This window comes from Cygnus atratus, chromosome 10 (assembly GCF_013377495.2).
Source record: "Cygnus atratus isolate AKBS03 ecotype Queensland, Australia chromosome 10, CAtr_DNAZoo_HiC_assembly, whole genome shotgun sequence".
NCBI classification, from domain to species: domain Eukaryota; kingdom Metazoa; phylum Chordata; class Aves; order Anseriformes; family Anatidae; genus Cygnus; species Cygnus atratus.
In genome coordinates, this window is record NC_066371.1 from 9,900,767 (window position 1) to 9,916,775 (window position 16,009).

The 16,009-nt window shown below is 50.8% G+C and overlaps 1 protein-coding gene across 2 annotated transcripts in view; it reads right to left on the reverse strand.

The window, feature by feature from the left end:
• The window catches only part of SETD5 (SET domain containing 5), a 64,948-nt gene extending 49,229 nt beyond the window's left edge, over window positions 1-15,719 (reverse strand). The window contains exon 1 of one of the 2 annotated variants that reach the window (XR_007708661.1): window positions 15,568-15,719. The gene's annotated coding sequence lies outside the window, so the exon portion shown is untranslated. The remainder of the gene's footprint in view (window positions 1-15,567) is intronic. The other variant, XM_035546633.2, reaches the window with a different exon arrangement.
• Between the last annotated feature and the right edge of the window lie 290 nt (window positions 15,720-16,009).

The following is a 16,009-nucleotide window of genomic DNA, read 5'->3' on the forward strand; positions in this document are numbered from 1 at the left end:
AGGCTTGCTTGCATCTGGTGTCATATTGCAGCTTGGCACTGGCAAGCAAAGTGCCAATGTTCCCCATGCAGCACCACGGCATGCCCTGCTCTGTGGGGCAGATCCTCCATGCCCAGGTGATCCCCACCCTACTGCAGTATTACAGCAGTCAGAGTTACAGAATAAGCCATTAACCAAGAACATAGCGGACCACCAAGCTTTAAGGCATACAAATAATTTATTGTGAAGCAAGAAACAAAAAAAAAAAGTTTTGTAAACCTTTGGTAAAAGAAGATAATCGGAGACTTGCTCTCACAACCACAGGGGTGAAGGTGTCGTGCTTATTCAGAAAGCTCCCAGCACCTGCTCCATAACTGCTGGCAAGAAATGCAAAGTTCAGTGGTACAGCCAGTGCTGCAAGCCATTGCCACTTTTTTGAGTAACCCATTTTGCGTTAAATGAGATGAAAAGAGGATGATCAAGTTGAAAATCATCAAGTGGATGATCAGTTACAAACCTGCAAATAGTGACTAAATAAAGACAAAAGCCACTCGGATTTGGTTTTGGTGGCTTTTAGATCTATTAGCAATTTCTTCCTTTGAAAAGAGCTTCTCTGAACGCACAACCCCACAACCAACCCCCTTAACTGCACGTGGGTGGTAACATGGGAGTACTGAAATCAAGCAGTTGACCATAAGTGCTCGGTGTAGAGCTCACACGGAAGCGATGCTAAGGAAATGGCTCTGTAACACATCAAGAGCGAAATTCTATCTGCCACCACAGCCGCTGGGTTTTTTGAATATTGGATTATGAGAAGTATACTGAGAACACTGACTACTGCAAATTCAACTAAGCACAAGTATCTGCAGCCAGATGGTGAAACTGAGAGGCTGAAACACAAAAGTTGCTCACGCTACAAGCGGTTAAACCCCCTGCAGCAGAGGGAACACGGCTGCTGCCTCCATCAGCCTCTTGGTGCCGGGGAAAGGGAGACGATGACACAGCAGAGAGGAAGGGGGAGGTTTCCTCACTGCCAATCCTTCACAGCCTCTTTTGTGCGTGGCACTTTCAGCCAGTAACTCCTGCAGGTTAGGACAGACAGGGCCGTCTGGATGAGGTAAGCAGCAGGGGCTGCTGCACTGGATCTCAAAGCTGGAGGCCTTTGCTTGACATTGTGCAGTGCCCCAACACGTTCCTGCAGCTTGCTATCCCTCTCGCCTTCAGCAAGCAAACTTGCAGTTGCTAGACAACCTCCTTCCCAGCTACAAAGCAGCTCAATTCCTGTGACAAATCGATGGGCTCAACGTGAAAAAAAAAAAAAAAAAAAAAAAGCTGCAGGGTTTTGAGCCGCCTTCTTCCCTAGGAACGCTTCCTGCTCTCAGCACAGCTGCAGAGGCCAAGCAGCTCCTCCCCGGCAGGACCTGGAGCAGAGGAGAGGCAGGAATGCAGCCACGCCAGAGAGGAGAGGAGATTGCAGCCCCGCACCGCCTCCTCTGCGCGCGCACACACCCGTAGAGCTGGCCTGGAGAGCTCTGCCTGCACAAAGCTGCAGGTACGGAGAGCTGGGAACGACCTGGAAGGGAACTGAAGAGCTCTGCAGATCTGCAGAGGCACCTGGGGCAAGGTAATCTATGAAAATATAGAAACTCAGCAGCTGTCGAGGGAGTGGTGGAATGGACAAACACAAATAAAAAGTACAAGCACGATCTGGAGCCATTACCGAACTGAGTCACCGATTTCCCAGGTGAATTTACAAAGCGAGGGAGGAGGAGAATTGCTGAAGTAATCTCATTTGAATGGCACGAAAAACAGCAAACAAGTGCCATTAGAATACTGCTTTTGATGATTATTTAATATTATTTCAAACATTAATAAAGCTTCAGACTAAGTCCAGTTAACTTGAGACAAAGAATATCCTACATTAATTTAAGAACAAACCTACCAGGAAAGCTTGGGCCTGCTTTGCCTTTCAGAGGAGCTGTAATCACATTAACATTGTGCAATTTTTTTAATGCTGTTTCTAAAAAAGGAGGAAAATGATTTAGACTTCTGCTGTGGTCAACTGGAATCCAGAAACGCTCATCTGAATACAGTGAGTGTACACAGTTACATCAGTGCTTCTCTGCAGAGGATTTCAGAAAGCCTTAAACATATCTTAAACATCTGAACCAACGCAGTATGGGAAAGAACTGACTTCCAAAGATGCAAGCCACAAAGCATTATATTTCAGAGCTGCTTTCACATCTTGTGTGTCTTATGCAAGGCAGTAAGCTAGTACCAGGTTAACCATTTCTCCTCTAAATCAATCTTCACTTCATGACCTTGGCGTTGACTGTGAGTACATACATCTGAACTTGCTCCAACCGATCGTGGCACAAAACCTCTAAAGATTCTCAAGCACCAGTGTCAGGAAAGGATTATTATCACAATAACAACAAAAATCACAGTATATTTTCTCCAGAAAGAAACAAGTTGGGCCTATTTTAAAAGGCCAAGATGAACATTTGCCCCTTTCACCTTCCCTGTGAACGATGCCAACGTTTAATTACTGTCATTGCTAAGAAACTGTATTTCAAGATTGAATTTATCCAGCCTTAGTTGATAGTGCTATGCCTTTGTCAGCAAATCTCACAGGTCCTTTTAGAGAAAGATCAAGTCCTCTCTCAATTGTCTTTTCAATAAGCTGAGTAAGTTGAGCTCCTTTAAGCCTCACATCATGAGGCTTATTTTCCAGTCCCTGGATCATTTCTGCAGCTGTCCTTTGAATTCTCTCCAAATACACTGGCATTCTTCTTGAAGCATAGAAACCAAATTTCAATTCCAGTATCAGTCTCAACGTTACTGTTTGCAAGATTACTTATTTATTTTTCCTTGATGTTCCTTTCCCCCCAACTTTTTCTTTTTTAGATGTGCCCAAGAATCACATTAACCCTTTTAAATAAAATCCTGACCCGAATACCCCATAGAGGCAGTTAGCTGTAATGACCTTAAAGCCCTCTGAGGTGCTGCCTTCCAAAATGCTGCTTCACAACGCACGGGTGGGTTTGCAGCTCTGCTAACCAACGCACCACCTTGCAACTGTATGGATTCGTAAATTTCCTTGAGAGGTGATAAAACAATCCAGAACTCCCTAAACATATTTCATTATCCTTCTAGTGTCTGATGAAAGCTTTATCCAATATTTTATTTTATCCAGACAAAAAGATACTAAAGAGCAGTAAATTAAAAGCTTATTTCATCTCACCACCTATAAAAGCTAGGTGCGTCCTTTGAAAGCTACAGTCCCAGGTATTTTAGATGTCCACTGTTTCTGCAGTTCCTACAGCACAACCATTTCTAGTTTCGGTGTCCTCCTGCCTCCCTCCCTCCAACGGGCATGCCCCCCGCACCTCCGAAAGCCAGCCCAGCCTCCCCACAACCACAGCACAACGCGGGCTGGAAGGGACCACTGGAGGTTCGCTGCCTGAAACCCCCTTCTCTCCCAAAAGCAGGGCCAACTTGGATCAGGTTGCTCAGCCCTTTGCCCATTTCTTCTCCAGGGCCACTAAGTGTTTGTGTAACTATGCATTTTAAGGCCAAAAATAACCTTCCGATGATCTGACTTTCCACCTAACAAAGACTGGAAAATCTCACCTAGTCATTTTTATACTTGGCATTGCAGCTGCCCAATGAACGAGACCATGTTTGTTGAACACAGCCTGAAAAACAGCATATGGATTTACCACAATTCTTTGGGGGAAATTTAAAATCATGCAACAGACTGCAGCCTAGGGGTCCCAAGGCAGCAGCAACCCGAGCCATTAAGTCTTCACAGTGCGTAGAGTACGTGTAGTTTTTTGCGAAAAAGTGTTAAACTTTTTTTCAACTAAAACTACATCAAACGCATTCTCGGAAGCCTTTGGAGAATGCTTCAAACTACCCAAGTGCAGCTCCAGCTCCAACTGCCCCTCCAAAGGAGACGGCTTCTCCACTGCATAAACAGATGTTAGCCGAAGACGTTAGCTTCCCCATGGCTTCGTGAAACATACATTAATAGCAAAGGTATTGATCTAATTTTAATTGTTCTCTTCCCCATTCACAGCGGTAAGATTTATCAGCACCTATCTTTATGAATATTTCTATTTCTCAACACACTCCCAGCTAGTTTCTTTGAGTGCCTAAAGAAGGACATCCACCATCCCTTCACCAGCACAGAAATCCTTCAGCTCACACAGGCCAGTTCACACAAAGCTCACCAGTTCTTGCTTTGGTCACTAACACGAATCTCCCCCTCCCCTCAAAAAGAAAACCATAATTACATAAACAAAGGATTAGCGCAGACATGTATTTATCCATACAAAAAGCAAGTCATAATGGACAAGTTATTCCCCTTTCCTTGAAGAATAGCTACATGAAATCAAAGCAGCTCAGAACAGGCCTGTATTTAACGTAACAGCACGAACTACTACACTGAAATTAGAGACGTTAGCTAAGATCCTGCAGTCCTCTCACCTTACATTCTTCCCCAAGCATCGATTTTTGGCCCTGACAGAACTGAACGAAACCTTCAGCCTGACTCAGGAGAGTCACTCCCGTTCTTGTGTTACGTTCTCCGCTCACTCCTGTCTGGGATCCTCAGTGCTGTGCTCCCAGCCAACAGCAAGCAGCCTCTTTAAACCTGGAAAATTGTGGAACAGAAGCCAAAAAAAAAAAAAAATCCCATCACATGAGTAAATGAGGCTTGACAGCATGATGGATGCTGCAGGTTCACAAGTATGAAGGCACTCCTAAGATGGGTTGCGCCTGTTACAGCTTCACATAAGCATAAAAGATGCTTGGTTTGCCACATTCAGGAGGGAGATGCTCAACTATTTAGATTGGACGCATTCTGTACAAGAGTGAAGATGACTAACTCACAGCTGGACAGATTATGTTCTAGAAGAAAGCTGTGTGCTTTTTCCCCGTACCTCCAACACCAGCATTTCCTCATCTGCATCTTTTCTCCTTTCCTTTTCAAGCCCAAAACACTGAATTCTCCTGAGAAAAAACTAGCCAGAAAATATTCAGGCCAACATGCTTTACCCAAGAGGAATTCTGCATGCGCCAGTCATCTTCGGGCTAATTTGATTTTGTCATTATGGAAAAACTGAGGACTGTCAAGACATCAGCTGGGTAACAGTTGGATAGGAGAATGATCTCAGCGCAGGAGGAAAACGGCACAGTTCTACTCCCCAACAATGCAGACAGACTTAGTGTGCACTAACCATCCAAGAACAGTTTGCCACAGGTACTCTGAAGGCTCCTTCACATAGTTTATCAGTCCTGACGGCTACAAATCAGCAACAACACAGTTCAGGCTAAGAACAATCCTGTAGCATTACAATGCTGGAGAGAACGAGCAGGAAAAATACCCTGCCTCGTCCTACACGGCTTCCCCAGCCCCGGTTCAGTTGACTTTCTCACCTGCGCCCACCAATATCAGAATTAAAACCACCGACTGCTTTACTACGCTGCTGAAGGACACTAAAGGTATAAGAGATGCATCTCAGCGCAGCAGAGCACGAACACCATGGTGAGGACTGGTGTGGACGAGACAGCTACCTCTAAAAGAGGCAATTTGCACCGAGAGCTCTGTAGGCAAGAGCCCCGTGTTACCTCCGTACCACCTAAAGGATGTCCTATGCAAGCTAATCCCTGGTTTGCGCCCTGATTTTCCTATCAGTACAGCCAGTGACACACCGAGATGGCAGCACACAGCGTGAGGAGCTCAGCGAATCCACGTCACCAGCACGAGAGCGGGGACAAAGCGCCCTGGAAGAACCGCATCTTGAACTTTTGGTTGGGGGAAAAAAACCAAGAGGATTGTAGTATTAGCCACTAGAAATCCCAATACACTCCCCACTTAAGGGCATTCAAAACCAGCCTCACCTCGTGCCGTGGCCACCTCACTTGTTTCATCCGTCACTGCAAGCTGAAGACCCACACGTGCATCCTGGCTGAGAACCAGCGGCCTCCCAACAAGTGTGGCTACTCAGTTTAACTGAGAGATTTTAACCTGAGCTAAATTAAACCCTCTCGACACTAACACAACTCAGTAGCAATTCCCGTTGTTCACTACAAATTTTTACATTTTAAGCCCACATGCTATTTCAGTCGAACCATCTTTCTTAACAACTTGGGTAATTTTATTTTACAGGAGACAGGAAAGTTACCATCATTTTTCAAATCTATGTCAAGGCCATTTATTTCTTCCCTCCCAACCTTCTCTGCACGTAAAACTGCAAATATCAGAATTCCTTCAAACGTTGCCCCAACACACTGCCTCTCACAGCAACAGCCCACTTCGCTATCTCTCAGAGGAGTGAATCCTTAAACCCTGACACTAGGAGAGCAACAAAATGCTGTACGTTCTGCTCCCAAGAACATTTTGCTCTTACATCACCCCCATCCGCTGCATGATATGGTAAAAACAGCAATTTTCAGTCCAAGTACTTGCCCTGAAGGATCCTGGTTTCATTTCCGTGCAGTTCTGTGAAAAGCAGAGCGTGTCGACGTCTGGACCAGCCATCGCGTTCTTCCTGGTACCTTCTCCGCATGCACTTCACCAAATTTCTGCTGAGCTCGGTCTCAAGCTACCAGTCCAAACCTCCATCCCAGAAAGGCCAAACCAGCGACAACATTTTTCGGTGTCTACCCTTGCGTTCAGAATAAGCTCACACCGTAATCTTTACTAATTTATTACTTCCATCTGCTTAGGCAAGAGTTAGAAACACAGGAGCAGGAAGTAGGAGCTGTGACACTGTAATTTTACTTACGCACGTCGACAGTTTGGAAGTAAAGTCCTTTCCCAGTGTGTATTTCATCCTCTTCCACATTCTATGAAATTTTCCCAAAGGATATTCCACATCCGCAGTGCTTAAGAGACTCCACCAAGCGATGGGCTTGTGCTGATGGATGCAAGCAATTTCTGCACCCACCTTAAAATTCCCTGACCCGGGCTGTGCTCAGACATCTTTTGGGAGCGAAGCTGGACGGGCAGCAAGTACCATCCTCCTGGCAGCACTGAGCAGCTCGGTGGGTAAGGGATGCGACCGGCTTGCGGACTGCGCCCAGGAGCCTCCCACCCCAGCACAAGCGCCCCAGCAGAGCCTCCCCAAAGAGGAGCACCGTGGGCATACCCCAAAACACCACAGTGCCTGTCACTTACTGAAACCTTCTACCTTCTTCATTTATTCTAGCATGGTAGACTTGGGGTTATTTGTGAAGATTTTCACTGAATAAAGGATTACCCTTACAACGGATGACATTTCTTGCTTATGAGACATACTGCTCAGGCCCAACATGAGTTTTTGCACAGCAATATCCATTTGGAAGTGTCACGACACACTAGCATTTAAATAACTTTCTCCAAGCTCAAATGGCCGAAAAGCTGCCCCACGTCCCACCAGCCCCAGCAGCCAACGCAGGAAACAGAAAGCCCAGCCCGCAGCGTGCAGGCGGAGCAGCACACGCGGGGATGTGCAGCACACAGCCAATTGCTCTATTTCAAACACACGCTGCTACAACCAAGTTCTCTGTATTAAAGAAACAGGATTTGAGTTTCCACTGCGAGCAGCCTTGGCTGAATTAAGTTTTTGCACTGTTCCAGCCACGCATGTATCTCTATACCTTCCTCTCAGCACAGCTATACGGAAGGCTTGCTACAATTTTCTTTACTACTGCATTTTTTATACATCTGATTGACAACGTATCCTCCCTAATTCATAATTTTGTGCATGCCTCTATAGCTCACCAGTCATAATGACCTGCAAGTCGATGCAAATACAGACTAATTACCAGGTGGAAAAAAAAAAAGAATAAGGAACATTGTGTAGCGCATTTATTTATACAGATGTTTGCAGTACTTGTAACACTAATTAATATTTTGTCATTTACCAAAATGAGGCATCACTCGAGCTCTCTGCCGTATTTACTTTCTGCAGAAATATACCTGCAGGAATTTGCTGTTCAGGAACAGCTCAGCGGCACAAGTCAAACCTAACACCGTTCCACCGCCGCAGACCCAGCCTGGGTTGCAGGTTTCACCCGACCAGCTTCTGAGCAAAACGCCAGCTGAAGGAAAGCCCACGGTGCCCCTTTCTGATCGGGGAACTGAAGGTTTTATCCGAGGGACTGCTTCACGCACAACCACCGAGGGAATAACCCTGTGGTGCTTCGGACTCCCGGCCAGCCCCCCACACGCAGCGGCCGTCGGAGGGTTACGGGATCCAGCTATCGAGCCGCCCCGAGGCGGAGACCCTGCTCCCCTTTGCCGGTCCCCACCACATCCTCTGCACTTCCCATGTGCTCTCCCCTAGTCATTTTGTGAGGGCTCTGGAAGCTCGTCAAATCTTGGCGAGCCAACTCAATTCGCTCTCTTGGGAAAAAAAAAAAAAAAAAAAATCGAAAAAGAATCCAGCAAAACCCCAAACCTAAAAAATAAATAAATAAAACGGCTTTCTGCCGGGTTAGCAAGCTGCGTGAGCTCCGAAAGGGACCCAGCGAGCAGCAGGGCTGGCGGGAGGCCGCTGGGGGGTGAGGACGGAGGAGCCAACCCCCCCTGCTCCGCAGGCGAGCCGTGGACGCGGCTGCCCGGCGTAGCTTCACCCCGGGTAACCTCGCGCGCAGGGTGCAGCGCTGCAATAGTTTCGAGCTGACTTCAGCTGGCACGGCGTCAGGGCAGCCTCCCCATCCCCGGCTGCACTGGTGCTGGCCCGGCCCTGCGGCCGAGCAGAGGCCAGCAGAGAAGCCAGCCGCCCAGACGAGAAAGGTGCTGCTTTGCTGCCAGGCAGCCTTCCCCAGCGGCTCTCGACCAGGGCAGGCACGTGCTGGATCCAGGAGAAACGATGTTGGGAAGGAGAGCAGGGCTGTGGGAGCAGCACACTGGGTCACCTTCAACCATATCGCTGATGGGCAACAAAATCCCACACGAAGTCGTGCAAGGACTGTGTGATGGGGTCACAAGCACCCATTCCAGCTCCAAACACCAGCAAGCCCCGAGGTGTGCATCACAACTGCACAGCAAAGCCAGGCTGGGGCAAGCTCAGAACCCGACTTTCCCCCCCAGGTATCCTTGTTCCCTGTTAACCTCCAGGTTGATCCCAATATCCTAGAAATTCATGAAACTGCGAGAACTTTGCACCAGAAAGCGAGCCTCCCCTGCAGTCAGGGGGATCCCACTCCGTGCGCAAGCAGCCAGCCCGTCTTCGCTAGTTCTTGAGCTGCACTCGCAGGAAGCTTCCAGAGCCTCGCTGTGGCAGAAGTTAATCTACAGCCACATTACTGAAAGCATTCCTGCAGCATGATTATAAGTTATTTCAACCTAATGCCACTAAAACACAGGAAATAATTTGTTTTGGTGTCTTTAGTCAAAGACTGGAAGTTAAAACACGAATTCAGAGGGCTCTGATATTCTTCCATTACCTCAGCCTACACGGACCTACACACTGATACTGCAACCCAGGGTGCGACGAGATAACACTTAGGGGTCCCAGCTGTACCCCCAGGGCACCCCAGCTTCCAAATCAGTGGTTCTTGAGCTTTTTCCAGAGTACTCCTTCCAGCCAACAAGCGAGGGTACGTGCTCACGTCTCCACTCACTCCAATAAGCTCATCTGGTAATTGCTCATTAGGGGCAGCTTCCACACTGGCATCCTGAAGGGTGCCAGTGCTAGAGAGCAACGAGAGTGCTGCCAGAAAGATGTAATTTGGGCAGAGGCAGGGCTGGGAGAAAGGGCTTTGAGGAAAAACACCGCTCTGTCGCTGGGCTAGAGCCGCGGTGGGAAGTTCAAGTCCTCCCGGTGCCATCCTGTCACCTCTGCAGCTCCGGCACTCGGTCCCGGCAGCGAGCTTCTTCCCCTCCTCCAGCCCGAGCAACGCCGGCTTAAGTGGTCTTCCTTATCCAAATATTTCCATGCAACACAATCCTCCAAAACACCAGCCACTTATTTCCATGACACGAAGCCTGTGCACTACCATGAGACTGCATTATCTGACACTGACCAGTTAAGGCTCCGAGCTGTGTCTTGACTTTTTTTCCTTCACCAAATCCTCACCAACAGGTATGTTCTGCTAAGAAGTTTGATGTCAGGATCTTGTACTCGTTCCCTACCGAGGACTTGCCTTTCAAACTGCCCACTTCAAAGCCAAGAGGCTTCTTCCCAGTATCACAACTTCCAGCTGCCTTCTGTGCCACTGGCACAGCAGCTGCGAAGTTTGGTCCTGTAAAAGAAGAAGGGTGCAGAAGAAAACCCAGCCCAGCACCGCGGGCTGGCAGAAGCTCCACGAGGATGACTGGAACACGCCTGAGTCAGGAAATGAGCAGCTACCCAAAGCCAGACAATGCCTTATTGTCAATGTATATGATTGCAATTGTAATCGCTCTCTAAATATGGACACATCAAAAGCACGGTGACCTTTCTACTCTAAAATTACTCCGAAATATTTTAGGGCTTAAGCATTTTGTTTTCAAAGCTCACTCGCATTCTGTCTCAGAAGGCAGCTTGTAAGTGAAAAAAATAACTAAGCTCGTTTAGAATGGGATGGATAAGAAAAAAAAAAAAGTTTGCTGCCTTAAAAACTGCTTGGATCTGGCTGCTTTGGATACCTCCCCTCCGCTAAACTTAGCCCTTCCGTGACCCCCAGGGAGGAATGCAAGACCTGTCTACGTTATCAAGTTTATACGGATTAAACTTTAGCATAAACAACAGCTCACTGCTAAACTTCACTCTAAAAGCCAAATTCCTGCCTGTTTCTCCGTGCCACCGTTCTCTGTTCCTCCCTCTCCATTTCCCCTTTTTCTTTACGTTTGGTGAATGTGGGACTATTAGATTCCTGACCACAAAAGAAATTACTTCTCCTGCTCACGACAAGCTCGCCCGCCAAACTTCTGATGAGTCCTCCCACATTTTTCCACCTTGAAGTCTCAGCACATCAGCGCACTTCTCTGAATATTTCCCATATTCCTCATTAAAACGTTTTGTGTGCGCTTGGTAGGAGGAAACTCAGCAAGAAAGCTTATCTTCCCCCAATCTGTTATTTAAAAATGTGTTTGTTGCGCTGCTTAAGCATTTAAATTAGATGTAAGGACCAGAAAGTTGCAGATTTACAAGTGAAACAACAATATTGACGCTCCTGAGGGGTTCGTCCACAGAAGCTGGCGTTAAGGCTACCATCCACTGCAGATTTCTTCTTCTGGGCTACGGCTTTTCAAGTTCAGACTCATCAGTTGAAGCGAGGGAAAAATCCCTTTAGCTATTTTTGTTACAGGAAAATAATACTTCACCGCCAGCTCGGGCGGGGGGGAGATGAACAAGAACCTCCTGATTTGCCGTGGAGCTCACCCCCCAAGACAAAGAGCATCTTTACTAATTATAGAAAACCAAAAATCGAGCTAGAAGAAGTAGGAAAAAAAAGTGTTTCTCAGCGTGCTTGGTGGGCATTAGCTGCGATTCCAGCAGCTTAGCAAGTCCCACCCCTCGGTGCGCGCAGCGGGGAGGCCGGGAGCGCCGCACATTCTCCCTGCTCAGCAGGGACAGGGGCCGCCGCGCGGATGATTTGCTGCAGGAATATTGGAAAATTGCCACCAAAATAGCAAATCCTGGAAAAAAAACCACCACCGAGAAACCCCAACCAACTTCAGCAAGGAATTAAGGGAAGACGAAATGTGAAACAAGCTCGGCTCCCGCAGCCCCAAGATGTTGGGCTCTTGCTGCATTACTGTCTGGGGCTTTTTCCGGGATCAAAATCAGCAAAAGGTTTGGGTGAAGGCAGACTTACACAAAACTCTAACTTAAAAATGTAAGTTCAAACTTGTTACGCACTAACTCTTGCCACAAGTCTTGTAAGCCAAAGTCTGACTGGAATCTCTAACAACTTTAACATACATAGCTGTTTTTGTTAAATTCAAAAAGAGAAAAGAGCTAAACAGACAAATATAATGCTATAGAGTATTTATTTTAAAATCATTACATGGCTGAAGTTTCATATGGTCAACTGAGATTTAGCGTCTCACGTGCCAGATATTTAGGCATACATTTAACACTTTCAACTAAAGTATTGCTTCTACTTCTGGTGTAAAAACCCTATGCCTATTACAACCTTCCTTCCCTACTCAACATAACACAAAATTTCACCGGTAAAACTTCTTAATTACACACAAAAGCAGCACCAGAGAAAGAACACAAACGTGCGTTTGCAGTACAGTAATGCTGCCATGAGAACAATGAACTTCCAAAACTCCGAGCACCCATCGTGTTTGTTCTATTACTGCCAGAGTAGATAGAAACATTTTTATCTCATCGCATCATTCAAAACAAGTTGGAAAAAGTCTGGCTGTCCAAAACGAAAGAAAAGCACAGGCCACTGAGGCTGATAAACTGCATGTCTGGGGCACCACACACCTAGGTCTCCCTCATATGCTTTGCACCTGAAAGCCTAAATTAAAGATCTTTTGTTTCACGAAGCATTTGGAAAATCTCAACGAAGTGCTGCTTTGTTTTTGCATTTTTTGCCCCCAAAGAGAGTACAAGCTTTTGAGAGCGCCAGGATGCTGATTCAACGCCACCTCTTTACTATGGCATTTTTCACCTTTGACCTATTACTTCTCCAAGTAAGACCTGGTTGTAACCGAGTACTCTTTCTAAAAAGGGATTTAAACGTACGTGGGATTTCACCACCCCACCGTGGGCTATAATCTCAGGCAACACCAGCTAAGGAATATTGCTTTCGGGTCACTGGGGAGATGACAGTAAAAGCAGAGCCGGGGCCTTGCCAAAGCGGTGTCAGTTATTCAACAGGATGCAAGGCAGCAGATTAATTCCCCACTATAACGAACAGGGAGGCTGTAAACAAAGGCTAAGGGGCACCGGAGGTGGCTCGCTGGGTATTACCAAACGGAGGAGCTGGGTTTTGATGCCCTCACACCACGCTCTGCCCCGGCACTGGGCGCGTTTTTAGGAGGGTTATGAGTTGTTCCCCCACTTCATGAGGCCATCTGGGTGCTGGAGCCTCACCTCTAAACGCTACCTGGGAGTTCTGCATCCGCTGCCAGAGCGGATTTTAATCTCTCTCACGTTATCCTGCTCCTGGAATTTTTGCTTCAGGAGATCAGCAATGGCCAGCCCGACAGCCCAGGCCAGGGAAAGGCAGGGAGAGAGAAGGGCTCCCCGGCAGAGGTGCGAGTTCACAAAGATGGCAGTTGTTCTCTGCTGCTACCGCATTCCCCCTTCGCACGCCGCATACCTCGACCAGTTCCAGTCCTAACAGCCGCGCTGGAACACGCGGATAGCTCCCTTCCAGCAGCACAACACCACACAGACAGCGGCCGGTGCCAAACGCTTAGTTAAGGAGATAAGAAAGGCACTCGTTCTTCCTTTAAAAAAATAAATAAATAAAAAAGGGAAGCTATTACAGTCAAGTAGACAGAGCGTGGATGGGAGCTGGCAGATTCCACAATACACAGTCACGTCAAAAATGGCCTCCTGCAAACTGTTCCTTCGTCGAGCCTTTGAGTCAACCCAAAGCGAGGGAATCTTCCCATTATCCGCAGGATGTTTCGCCGCCGCACTCCTCAGCGGTTGCTGCACGCTTTGCCACAGGGCCGTGCGAGCAGCAGAGGTTAAATCGCGCTCCGCAGTCGGCAGCAGAGGGAAACTCCTCTGCCTGCGTCCTGCTTCCAGCCCCAAAGTTGAGCTGGGCCATTATTTTGACTGTTCCCTGGTCTGTGAACGGAAAATCCCTCCTCAGCACTAGCGGGCTGGTGTCTGCTGCACACACCCACCGCACACAGCAGAAATTCCAGTCAATAAGGCAAGTGGGGCCCAGCCGGTGGAAGGGGAGGAAGGAGACACACAAACAATAAGGAAAGCATCTGGCTCTGTTACTGGCTGGGAAGGAGGCTGGAGTTCAGGAGAGACACGACTGCAGCCTGCAGTTAACAGGAAGATCCTCGCAATTCTCGCTGGCCTACTTTGCACACAGACCAAAATATCTGCGGAGGGTAACCCAGGGTTTCCAGCCCCGAGCACGATCCCACAAAGCACCGAACCAGGCTGAAACCCACCCCGGCGGGTTCGTCACACCGGGACCAAACCAGACCAGCTTCTGCTCTGGACCTGAGAAACGGCCCCCCACCCCCAAAAAAAAGAAAAACCACCCTCAAACGCTTTCCCTGACCGCGAGCCAGCCATCTCTTCGGCACCAGGCTAATGGAGGCTGCTCGGCTGTCCTCCCCTGGAGATCGCAGCCAAGTCTCCCGGAGCTCCTCTCATAGCAACCGGAGCTCCAGAGCCCGCAGCAGCTGCTGTCACCGCCTTCCCCGCGTACCCACAGGATCCAGAGCGAAGCAACACCCTCCTCCCCGCACCTCCACAGCGGGAGCCGGGCGGCGAGATGACTTCCTGGGTCAACCGCAAGGGAAAAAAAAAAAAAAAAAAAAAAAAAAAGAAAAAGGAAAAAAAAAAATCCCTGTGTTTCCTATACGAGCGAGAAGGGAAATCTCCTGCTGCTGCTGAGGGGAAAAGGAAATCGGTGCGCTGGGTTGGGGCTCTGCCTTACGGTGTAACAGCCCTTCCAGCGGGGGGGGGGGGCCGCGTGAGATACGCCGGGTACGGGCACACCGTCGCCGTGTATGGGGACACCGGGGGGGTACTGGCATAACGGGGGGGCACCGGCCCCAGCTGCACCCATCCGTGACAAAAGGCCGGGCACCCGCCGCTGCCCACCCCACTTGTATAATGGCCGGGGGCTGCAGAGGGCCCTGGAGGTGCAGCAGCCCCGCACCCTTTACGGGGGCAGCAGGAGGGCAGAGCCCCCCCCCCCCCCCCAGAATAAAACCTTAAGGAAAGCCCTGAGGGGGGTGAGCTCGGGGCAGGGGGGGGGGACGCGCTGGGCCCCCCCGCCTTGCCCCCCGCCATTCCCCCGAGGGAGGGGACGCGAGGCCTCGCACCTCGCCCAGAGGAGAGGGGAGGGGGGACCCCCCCGGTGCCTCCCCCCTCCCCCGGTGCCCAGGCGGCGGTGACCTTGCGCGAGCCGCCCGGGGCGCGGCGTGCCGGCCGTCCCCAGCCCCCTCCCGCAGGCAGGGCGAGCCCCGCCGCGGCCCCCGGCCCGCCGCGCACCGGCACCATGAGCAAGCAGAAAATGCCGGGCACGCACCGCCCCCCCCCGCCGCTTCCCTCCCTCCCTCCCTCCCACCGGCGGCGGTAACGGCGGGGCTGCCCCGGGCCGCGCGGCGGGGCGGCGGCGGAGGACGACGACGACGAGGAGGAGGAGGAGGAGGAGGAGGAGGGGAGGAGGAAGGCCGGCAGAGGGGCTCCCCCCGCCCGGCCAGGCCCCGCAGCGCCCCGCTCCGCAGCACCGGCCCGAGCCCCGCCGCCGCCGCCGCGCAGCCCCGTGCCCGCCATGATGGCCCGGGCCGGGCCTCCCGCCGCGCCTGCACCGGGCCCCGAGGCGGGGCAGGGCGGGGCGGGGCAGGGCAGCGGCCCGCACCGGGAGACCCCCGGTTCCCGCTGCCCCAACGCGCTCCCCACCTCCCGCCAGCACCGGGCACGGCCCGCTGCCCCCCGCGCCTACCTGGCCGGCCCGTTCCCCGGGCCCCCCGCGCGGCACTAGGCCCGGCTCAGCGCCACGGCGTTTCCCGGGCAACCGGCGGCGGCGAGCCCTCGGCGGCGGCCCCTCCCCCCGCAGCGGCGGCGGCGGCGGCCTCTCCCCGCGCCGGGCGGAAACGGCACTGGGCGCACGGGGATCCCCGGCGCCGGCGCCAGGGGCGCCCCGGCCACGCCCACTCCCGCTCCCCGTAGCCCGCCTCGCCCCGCCCCCCCGCGCTTCCCATTGGAGGCGCCGCCGCCCGGCCTCGCCCCTTCTCGATCCTCATTGGGAGCCGCCCGCCCGCCCCAAGGGGTGAGGAGGTTGATTGGCTCGCCCGGCTGCCAATCGGGCGGGGCGGCCCGCCGGGGGGCGTCGAGGCGGTGCGGCCGGGCGGGTTGCGACGGTGCCTGGTGGCCGAGGCGCGCTA